Below are 10,446 nucleotides of genomic sequence, written 5' to 3' on the forward strand. Positions count from 1 at the left end.
CCATTGCCCCCGATAAGGCCAATGGACCATACCAAAACATAAGGGGTTGTCTGGGTTAAACCATCACCATACAGTGCACACAAACAGATCACACCACCGTTTTCGTCAAAATTAAAGATATTTGGCTGCTTTAAAAAATGCTTGCCCGGTCGGGCAAGTTGCCCATAATTTTACCTTGCCCGTGGCCAAATTTCACTTGCCCCGGGCAATCGGGAAGCGGTTAACCGCGAACCCTGAGCTTGCTTTGCATGACTTGAACAATGTCACAAAGAAAAAGGGTACCTCTTGCGAAATCTTTTTCTGCAAATAGATTGCGCCAAGATGCTCTCATGATGTAAATAATGGCAAATAAAAAAACGCTAAATAAAATGAAAGAAAATGTCAATGCAAGCCAAATAAACAAGTGGGTATTATCGGGGAAAATGTGCCGTCTCGAGTACTCTGCTGCGCAGTCGCCACTTGTCATCTATGTAATGCACAGTTAGGCTCAATCAGGGATCCATGTTGCGACCCGACCACAAGTCGGATGTAGATGCAAAATGCTTGACATGTCTAAGCTCCCGGCCCGATGTAGTCCATATCGGGAAATACGGCTTTCATGAAGCGTTTAAATCCTGTGCGCGCCACGTAACTAGAGGAGCTTTATCTTTAGCTATGTGCTAAGCTATCGCGTCCACCTCTGAGACGTTCTCTCGTATGGTGTCGCCTCCGTTCATGGGCTGTTGTCACTTGTCGAACCTTGCTTCTCACTTTGAACTTTCAGCACAGCATGGTTGTGTTGTGGGTGGTGAGAAAGCTTCTGGATTTGAATCGCCAGCAACGAGAGCGACAGACGGGTGGAGTCACATGACTAGAGGCGCTGTAGCGGTCTTAAAGGGGCATGAACATTGCCGCAGACAAAAGGCTTTTCTTTTTTTATTCATCGAATTTACCGACATGGGCAAAATGATTTCGGTCATTGTAATAAATTTCGGTAACGGTAAATTTTCGGTTTATCGCCCAGCCCTATGCTGTAGCATGGCTTTTTTTGCCGTGGGTGTCAAATATTTTACTTTGTTTTCAGAGTGCTTACAGACCTCTTGGTTTTGCCTCAAAATAATTGTCTGCAAAGCAGTCTGTGCCATCCGCATCATTGATGTGCAGGAGTAGCTTGTTGGTAATAAATAGCTGCAAGAAGTCCGCTGTTTGCCGCAGCATCCAGTGGTCCAGCGCTCGCAGTGAAAGTCTTGTCTGGCAGCCCGAACCATCCCCAAACATTTCGAGATGCACGCCCACTAAATTCCAGAAATATAAACATGGACAAACTTGACATTCTTCCAGATTCTGTCTCTTTGCATTGTTTTGAAGTTACTCCTGCAACTTTTCCACTTCTTCGATCCTCCCCATTGTCTGAAAAAGAAGTGTATATTTTGATTTGAAATAATGACCTCAACATACCAATACATTTGTTTATCATCTGAACTGGATTATTTTGAAACAACATTTGGGTTGGACATCTGGGATTTGTTGTTGTGTATATTCAGAGTAATCCTTTTCTTGTATATAGCTAAAGCAATAGTCGCTGGCCTTGAAAATGGGTACAAGACTTGACCAAATTAAGATGCCATAAGGTCTAATTTGCCCCTTCTCTACCACAACTGATTTAGAGGCCATTAGTAACAGATTTGAGAAGACCACTTTTAAAGATATGAAGCCAGAGCTCGGCACCGGACCCATTTTAATTATTTATTATAATTTTAATGTATTATTGAGCAAATGACACAATATGTCAGTAGTGATTACCACAGAAGTCATGTCAAAATAGTGCAAATTCTGAGGTCGACTTCAAATCAGACAGGCGGAGACGAGCGCCAGAGAAGAGATGAGAATCAGAAGAGATGTTGAAGAAGCTAATAACAAAAAAAACAAAAAAACACATCAAATCTCCATGTAGTAGCAACGGGGATGGCTCATGGGGTCAGGAGAAGTGAGCGGGAGATGGGGAGTATGAGGTGCCGTTGGGGACAAAAGTCAGGAATCGCTTCACACTTCTGAAATGCACTCTTACACACCAGTGAAATTGTTGTTGCTCATGCATACTTATGAAACGCTATCATACATACGAGTGAAACGCTCTCATACACACTAGTGAAATAGTTGTTGCTCATACACTCGTCAAATGCGCTCATACACATAGGTGAAACATTCTCATACACACCAGTGAAAGGCGCTCAGGCACAATTGTGAAATTATTGTTATTCATAAATACAACTGAAACATGCTCATGCCCATACACGAGTGAAATGCTTTCATACAAACACCCACACTGTTGAAAATGCTGTCATGAACACAAGATCGCTTACAAATACTAAAATGTAAAAATTAATCATTTATTTAGCAGGGATGCATGGTGGGCGACTTGTTAGCACGATGGTCTCACAATGCAGAGGTCGCGGGATTGATTCCGGCTTTCCTGTTTGGAGTTTGCATGTTTCCCACACGCCTGCGTGGGTTCTCCGGTTTCCTCCCACATTCCAAACACATGCATGGCAGGTTGTTTGGACACCCTAAATTGGTGTGAGTGTGAGCGCGGATGGTTGTTTGTCTTTGTGTGACCTGCGATTGGCTGGCAACCAGTTTAGGGTGTACCCCACCTACTGCCCCAAGATAGCTGGGATAGGCTCCAGCACCCCCCGCAACCCTTGTGAGGAGAAGCCGTACAGATAATGGATGGTGGGATGGCATTCATAATGGACGGCCGCCACGGTGGGCGACTTGTGAGCACGATGGTCTCACAATGCAGAGGTTGTGGGATCGATTCCGGCTCCGGCCTTCCTGTGTAGAGTTTGCATGTTCTCCCAAGCCTGCGTAGTTTTCTCTGAGTTCGCCAGTTTCCTCGCACATTGCAAAAACATGCATCCATTTACTCTGATGCCAATGTTTTCTGTACCTTATGGCAGATTTTTCTCTTTGCCGAAGACTATTAGCACTTGTAGAGCGAGGACCTGTGCCACAGTCGTCAACTGCACCCTAAAATCAGATCATTTTGTATTTTAGACATTACACACTACACAGTTAAAGATGGTCCAAAAAAGAAAAATGGATTAATGTATTTCAACTTACATAATACTCTTTAAAGAGCTGACCAGCTCATTCCCAGAGGTACGTATTGGGGCGTATTGGTCGTCTTTACAGAAGACTCCAGGAGGTAACTCAGGTTTGACCTTCAGCCACAACAGAGTGTTGGGTGTGAGTGCTTCCAAGTCGTTGAGGTCGGAAGATGTCCTTGTGATAGGCCTGCTGTTTATAACTGCTTCAGCCTCACCAAGCAAGGTATATTGACTTTCTTCACCCGAAATTTGTTCTTTTACAGTGACATTCAGGATTTTTCTCACAGACCAAATAAGTCGCTCACAGCTTCCTCCGTGGTGGGAACCTGCTGGGGGATTGCTATGCCACTGAATACCTTTTTGCAGCAAGTGTTTCTCGATTTACTTAGTGTTCCATTCTTTGATTGATTTCTTCATTTCACTGTCAGCTGATCTAAAGTTGGTTCCGTTATCAGAATACATCTCTCTCACTTGTCCTCTTCTGACAAGAAATCTTCGGATTGCGTTGAGACAAGCATCTGTGTCACGTGAAGATGCAATTTCCAGATGTACGGCTCGTACAGCGAGACATGTAAAAATCACGCCGTATCTCTTTACTTGTCCTCTAACCCTACTTACTTAGAATGGACCAAAATAATCAACGCCAATTCTCTTGAAAGGCGGATCGTCAGGTAGCACTCTTCTGATGACTCTAGCAGCTCGAGGTATCCAAAACTGTTGATGCAGATTAGCCATCATGTGGTTCCTTCCAGCGTGAGCTGTAATCTCATGAATGTATCTCAGGACTAGCTTTGTGTTATGTGAATCCTTGGCAAGATGGCTTGCTGTTTTGCTGTTTCAGGCATGGCTGCGTGGCTCAACTGTCCACCAACCCTCATGACACCATCTTGAAGTACTATATTGAACTTGTAAAGTGGGCTACTTTTCTTCACCCTTTTTTGTTTTTCAAATATGGCTAAATCTTTTTTGAAACTTCGCCTTTGACAGTATTTCACAAGTTCTCTTTCTGCTTTATCCAAGTCGTCGCAGGTCAAATACTTTCCTTTGACAGTTCTCTTGAATAAATTCATCTTGCCTTCTTCACCTAATGTGATTAACTCCTTTCTATTTTCCTTTACTCTGTCAGTAAGTCTTTCAGCTTTAGAAACCAGGCTACGGCCTGCTTCAATGCTGTCCAAGACGAATAATGGTTCATCCACTGGCCCAGAGAATCTTTGGGCTACAGTGACTGAATTACATGCACTTGAGTCACTCATTTGACCTCCAGGTCATTAATTGGTAATTTGAAGTGGTTTTTGTGTTTAACTAAATTCCTGGACACTGCCTGATTTTTTTCAGAGCTGTACAACCACTAGAAAGGGTGGTTCCCACAATGTGAGTTTTGCTCAGGTGGCCCAACAATGTCACAAAAACAAGTAGGGGTGTGTGTGTGTGTTTGTATAAGCTACATGTTGGGGACCAACATCGGACAGCACACCCACTGTAGGGGACCAAAATTTTTGTGGGGACCAAAAATCTGGGCCCCACAAAAAAGAGCATTGAATTCAGTGATAAGAAGCTCAGGGGGAGGTCCTGTCAAAGTTTCAGGGCTTCCCAGGAAGGTCACAAAAACAAGACGAGTGTGCTAGAAATGTGTGTGCGGAAAAATTACTCAGGATCGCTGTCTAGTGGTCGGTCCCGGTACTGCACTTACGCACACTTCACACACTCGGCTGGTCTGCGCATGTGCAGGACAGTCTGCTTTATGTCAGGCAGCCACCCTCCCCTCCCCCACAGCCCAACCCGAAAAATTGAGATGTTAGTTAAGTATTTATTCCTATTATTGAGTGAGATTACATATTTTTACTTGGCAGCTGGCACAACAGCTAAGCTTGGAGCACAGTTATTGCAAAATAAAATAAATAAACAGTAACAACAATAACGATTGTTAATATTGTTATACTTTATAGCGTAACCTATTTATACTAATTTTCTGTATGCAATTTCAAGTGCAACTAATATAGTTGTGCATATAGATAGCCACCAAACTCCATACATTAGATAAAAATAAGAGCCACGATGTTAACCAATTAACAGTTCAAGAAAAAAGCAGACATCCAAGAACTTGCTTTGTTACTTTTGCGTGGCCAGAACTACAAACCCCAAAGCAGAGCAAACCCAAAACATCAGAGAAAGTACAATACTTTTGTCAAGGAGTGGTGCTGCTGCTTTGCGATCGCTGCCACCATAGTGAACGCGCTCCCACATTCGTGCACACGCACACATGCCACACACCTGTTTTCCACGTCCTGTCAGTCCACTCCGTCGGTCCGCATTTATTTCGTTGGTCAGCCATCACGGTTGGGTGCGCACTAGATCGCTGTTAAACCATCTTCTACGCCACAGTCCTCGTGTTCAACAAACATTTCTCCCGAATTCGCCTACCATGCACAACTCTCCACTTTCAAACCGAGCGCCGCTGTTACTTCCGGGTTTTTAGCGCCAAGCACTTGACGCTAGCGTGTGACGTCATGGCGAAATACTAGGTTTTAAAATAAAAATTTTCTTTTTTTTGTACAGTCTAAGTGCATGGGGTTATGATAGATCGAATGAGTATACCTTTATGTACTCACTAACATTTATGTTGATCATAAAATGTTGTTTTGATGAAGAAAACTGTTATTTTTTAGAATCAATTGGCTTAGGGCACTTGGGCAAACTACGGCCCGGGGGCCACTTGTGGCCCGTTAAACGTTTCAATCCAGCCCCCCAAACTTGAAAAAAATTAAATGAATAAGCCTTGTTAATGGTTTATTTTCTAAATACTGTGGTTTTTCAAAGACATATATATTGTTGTAATGCTTTTGTTCACTTTCGTTTAAAATTAAATGTATTTTAGGACTCATTGTGCCCCCCCCCTCCCAATCAAAAAGTTTGCCCATCCCTGGCATAGTGGATGGGCCGAGGAGTTTAAAAGGCACACATCATGCATTTTTCAGTCAGTTTTAGCCAGGGCTTGGTATGGGGAAGACCAGCTGGTTTACATGTAATCATTAAATTTTCCCAAGTTTTATTTAAGTTAATTGGACAAAACAAAAAAAACGCAATATTCTTCTGCCAGAGAGTATGTAATATTCTTCTGCCATTTTATTGTAGAGGGCCATTTTGAGCCCCTAACAATATTATTCAACCAAGAGATCATGAGTCGTCGCCCACTTACTTTCTGAAGTCAGCTGGGATGTCACGGCTGTGACCCTCGTGAGGATAAAGTGGTTCAGATGGAAAAGTAGGACTAAGGGCTTTTTCTCAGGTTTCCATGCGCAAATCCATGTATATTAGGTTAATTGGAGACTCTAAATTCTCTACTCATCAAATGACATTCGTGACCCTGATGGATAGATAAAATAGATTATTAATCTGCCATGGGAAGTCCAAGGTGTCTGGTAGAAAGAAATGCATTCATACACTCATTACACAGTCAACCAAGCAAAGACACAAAGCCTAGGGCAGGGGCGGGCAAACTTTTTGATTGGAGGACCACAATGGGTTCTAAAATATGACAGAGGGGCCGGACCAGGAGCAGATGGATGGAGTGTTTTGGAAACCTCACCTCATCTGAGAAAAAAAATACATTTAATTTTAAATGAAAGTGAATAAAAGCATTCCAACAATAATATTTGTCTTTGAAAACCACAGTGTTTAGAAAATAAAACATTAACAAGGTTTATTCATTAAATTTTTTTCAAGTTCGGCGGCCCGGATTAAAACTTAACGGGCCGCATGTGGCCCCCGGGCCGTAGTTTGCCCTCGCCTGGCCTAGGGCATAAACACATACATGTAATATCCAATCCGCTTATTCTCACAAGGATAGCGTGCTGGAGCCTACCCAGCTGTCAACGGACAGTAGGCGGGGCACACCCTGAAGTGGTTGCCAGCCAATCGCAGGGCACGCAAAGACGAACAACCATCTGCGCTCAAACTCACTCACAAATGCAACCTCCACACAGGAAAGCTGGGTCCCGGGATCGAACCCTGCACCTTGGGACTGCGAGCCGGATGTCCTAACCAGTCTTAACTCATTAAATACCAGCCATTTTCACTGGAGCAACCCGCTCAATCCCAGCGTTTTCCTGGGTTTTGACTAATATTGCAAGGCCCACAGAATATAGTATTCTAATGCTATATAGACATGGAGCACACCCGAAGAAAGATGAGACTCTCTTCTTTCAACAGAAAAAAATGTTTGTTCCTATCTTTTTCCATTCTTGAGCAATCGGCATTTGAAAATAGCTAAATTTCATGAAAACTCCAATCCCTGGGGAAAAAACTGAGAAAATGAGCTTTTTGTAAACTGATGCATTTTGACCATAATTTGAATTTTGACACTATTATTTATGGCTTTTATGACACCTCTAACATCTAAATAATGCATGCCTTCTATAAAATAACAAAAAAAAGCACAAAAAATGTTTTTGATAAAATAAATTTATTTGCACATAACACTAAACGACTGAACTGTTGAACTATGTACAAAAATGAAATACATCAGTGTCATACATACTTTTTTTTTGTGTGATATAAAATAAAACAGTTGCCTTGATGCAAGGGCACACAACATAGTTCACACCACATTCTTGTTTCACTCCGTTTGCCTTTGCACAAACAGACCCGACACTTTCGTTGTGGTCTGGCTTTGCTGGTCCGTGGAAAATAGGCGAGCTTGTGTTTGTCCACTGGGGTTTGTGTGAAAATAATTGTCTGGGAAGTGATTGCTGGCATCCGCGATGTGCTGCAGAAGCTCATCCGTGAGAAACAGCTGCAGGAAATCAGCTGGCTCCTCAGACTCCAAATGGGCAGCGGCATTCAGTGGTCCAGGGGTTGCTGTAAAGTCGATTTTCCTCGGTTGCCATCCAGTGTGACGCCATCCGGAACCACTGCTTCCTGATGCACAACCTGTAAATTACAGAAATACAAACAATTGGAAATATATATTTATTGCTGCATTTTATTGCTGGCGTGTGAAGTTTCATATTATAATTTACCTTTCTTTACACCAACAAGACGAGGAGGAACTTTCTTGCCGCGGGATGCACAATCTGTGAATTTTAGAAAGTATGCATGATTACCACACCATTCAGTATTGTTGTTTCCTCGTCGGGGAGGAGATGCGCTCGCGCGTAACTGCACATTTACGCGACATTTTCTGCCCGCAAGATGCATGATATGTACAATAAAAGCATGAGGGCTAAAACCACATGTTCAATGGTAACTTGCGAGCGTTTACTTCCTCGTCGGCGAGGACTTACGCTCGCGTGTAATTGTGCAATAGGCGCCCGGACGAGAAAGTCAGCGAGCAAGCTTGCGTCTAACTGCACATTTACGCGACATTTTCTGCCCGCAAGATGCATGATATGTACAATAAAAGCATGAGGGCTAAAACCACATGTTTAATGGTAACTTGCGAGCGTTTACTTCCTCGTCGGCGAGGACTTACGCTCGCGTGTAATTGTGCAATAGAGGCGGCCGGATGAGGAAGTCAGCGAGCAAGCTCGCGTCTAACTGCACATTTACGCGACATTTTCTGCCCGCAAGATGCATGATATGTACAATAAAAGCATGAGGGGTAAAACCACATGTTCAATGGTAACTTGCGAGCGCTTACCTCCTCGTTCGGGGGGATCTGGTGAGGACTCTCAGCTGCTTTGGCTATTGTCCGAAGGCAGGCGATGCAGGCCGCAAGGCACGCGCACCCTCTTTAGACGCCGTTTTGTTGTGACGACGACGAAGCGTCATCCTCTCAACCAAAGCGTCTCCATCGCCTTGATGCTTTTAGGAAGCTTTTTTTTAAAAAAAAAGCATTCCTCGATCGTCATTTGCTTGGAGGATTTCATTGCTAACGCTACTAATGCGACTGCTGCTAGTGCTGCCGATGCTGCTGCTACCCACGCTGCTCTCCACACTTATAAGTCTACCCCAGGATCCCGCCCCCCCATTTGTACCTCTGGCGCAGATTCAAGGCGGATCTTTTGCACCTCTGCCCCCTGCTGGGTGATTTTTACATGATTCACAATGCGGACAAGGCTGATTCTCAGTCAGAGGTTGCATCAGACCCTTATGTACACTATGACGTAAAAAAGACAGGAAACGTACTTATACGTCTTTGGTAGAGGGCGCCATTGCATTAAAAGACGTCTTTGTACGTCTAAGGGAGTAAATGAGTTGAACAAAGTACAGGGTCCTTCACCTGACTACAGATGATCTTCTGGGGACTTTATTTGGTTTTAATCACTTTTGGGGTCTGTATCTATGCACACTCCCTGGTTTTGCTACCTTCCCGGGTACCACATACACACTGCTTAGTTTCTCTGCCTTCGTGGGTACCACATACATATTGCTTGGTTTCTCTGCCTTCCTGGGTACGACATACACACTGCCTGGTTTTGCTACCTTCCTGGGTACCAGTCACACAAACGTCAGACGACTCAGCACATACCGACTGTCTCAGCACTACACACTTTCACTCCAAGGCAGTGCTGTGAACCAACTTACTGACAAGAGGTAGTATTTAGAATTTTAAAAAGTGCTTGAAAGGTTTTGTTCATGTAAAACCAACAGATTATGACATTATTATTATTATTTAAATCAGTATTAAACAGCATCAGCATAGGTTAAAGATATTATACAGACTATATACGATAAAAAAATACTAAACCACCCTTGCTTTTCCGTCATTTCTTGTATAAGTTAACACACAGATGTATAACATTTGTTTATACAAATATAACGATTAAAAAGTAGCTGATTAGAGTTTTAATTTTGTATTCATTAATCTGTAATAAAAATGGACATATTTTGGTTAATAAAATTAACAAGAAATAAAAGTAAAGGGTGTTCTAATACTTTTTTCAAGATTGTCCTAACATACATTTACTGTTTACAGTATATGTCTTCGGAAGAAGCGCAGCATTAGATTTTTTTTTTGTTCTCTCTCTTTGACTTCTGAATTTGAATTTCTGTCACAGATGTGCTTGAATTCTATTTTGGATGATTTGTGTTAAACTGCACAAATATTTGAAGAGCCATAGAATTCAAGAATCACACCAGTGCTGCTACTCCTCCGAACGGGTGAACGCCCTTGATTAACAACCTGCGTTGAGGTGGCTTTTGAGATTCGTGGTGTGGGAGAAAAATCTCTGAAGGCATTCTTAGACTTCAAGAGAGGGTCCACAATTTTCAAAGATTCACTTCCGTCTGAATCAGAGGCCTCACTTGTATCCGGAATATATTCATCTCCACCGTCATCTGAGTTGGAGTAATAATGCTTCTCCATTCCAAAGTCAGCCTGTTTTTTTAATCTAAAAAACAACAACAACAACGA

General features: G+C 42.8%; 1 long non-coding RNA gene across 1 annotated transcript; it reads right to left on the reverse strand.

The window, feature by feature from the left end:
* Positions 1 to 7,731: 7,731 nt before the first annotated feature.
* Positions 7,732 to 9,061, reverse strand: LOC148315695 (uncharacterized). The gene is made up of 3 exons (XR_015840678.1): positions 8,731 to 9,061; positions 8,111 to 8,164; positions 7,732 to 8,021 (listed from the first exon to the last, which is right to left on the reverse strand). It is a non-coding gene; the product is annotated as an uncharacterized LOC148315695 (long non-coding RNA).
* Positions 9,062 to 10,446: the final 1,385 nt, after the last annotated feature.

Source organism: Idiotropiscis lumnitzeri, unplaced genomic scaffold, assembly GCF_059441095.1.
Source record: "Idiotropiscis lumnitzeri isolate Australia: NSW breed Sydney's pygmy pipehorse unplaced genomic scaffold, RoL_Ilum_1.0 HiC_scaffold_55, whole genome shotgun sequence".
Lineage (NCBI taxonomy): Eukaryota > Metazoa > Chordata > Actinopteri > Syngnathiformes > Syngnathidae > Idiotropiscis > Idiotropiscis lumnitzeri.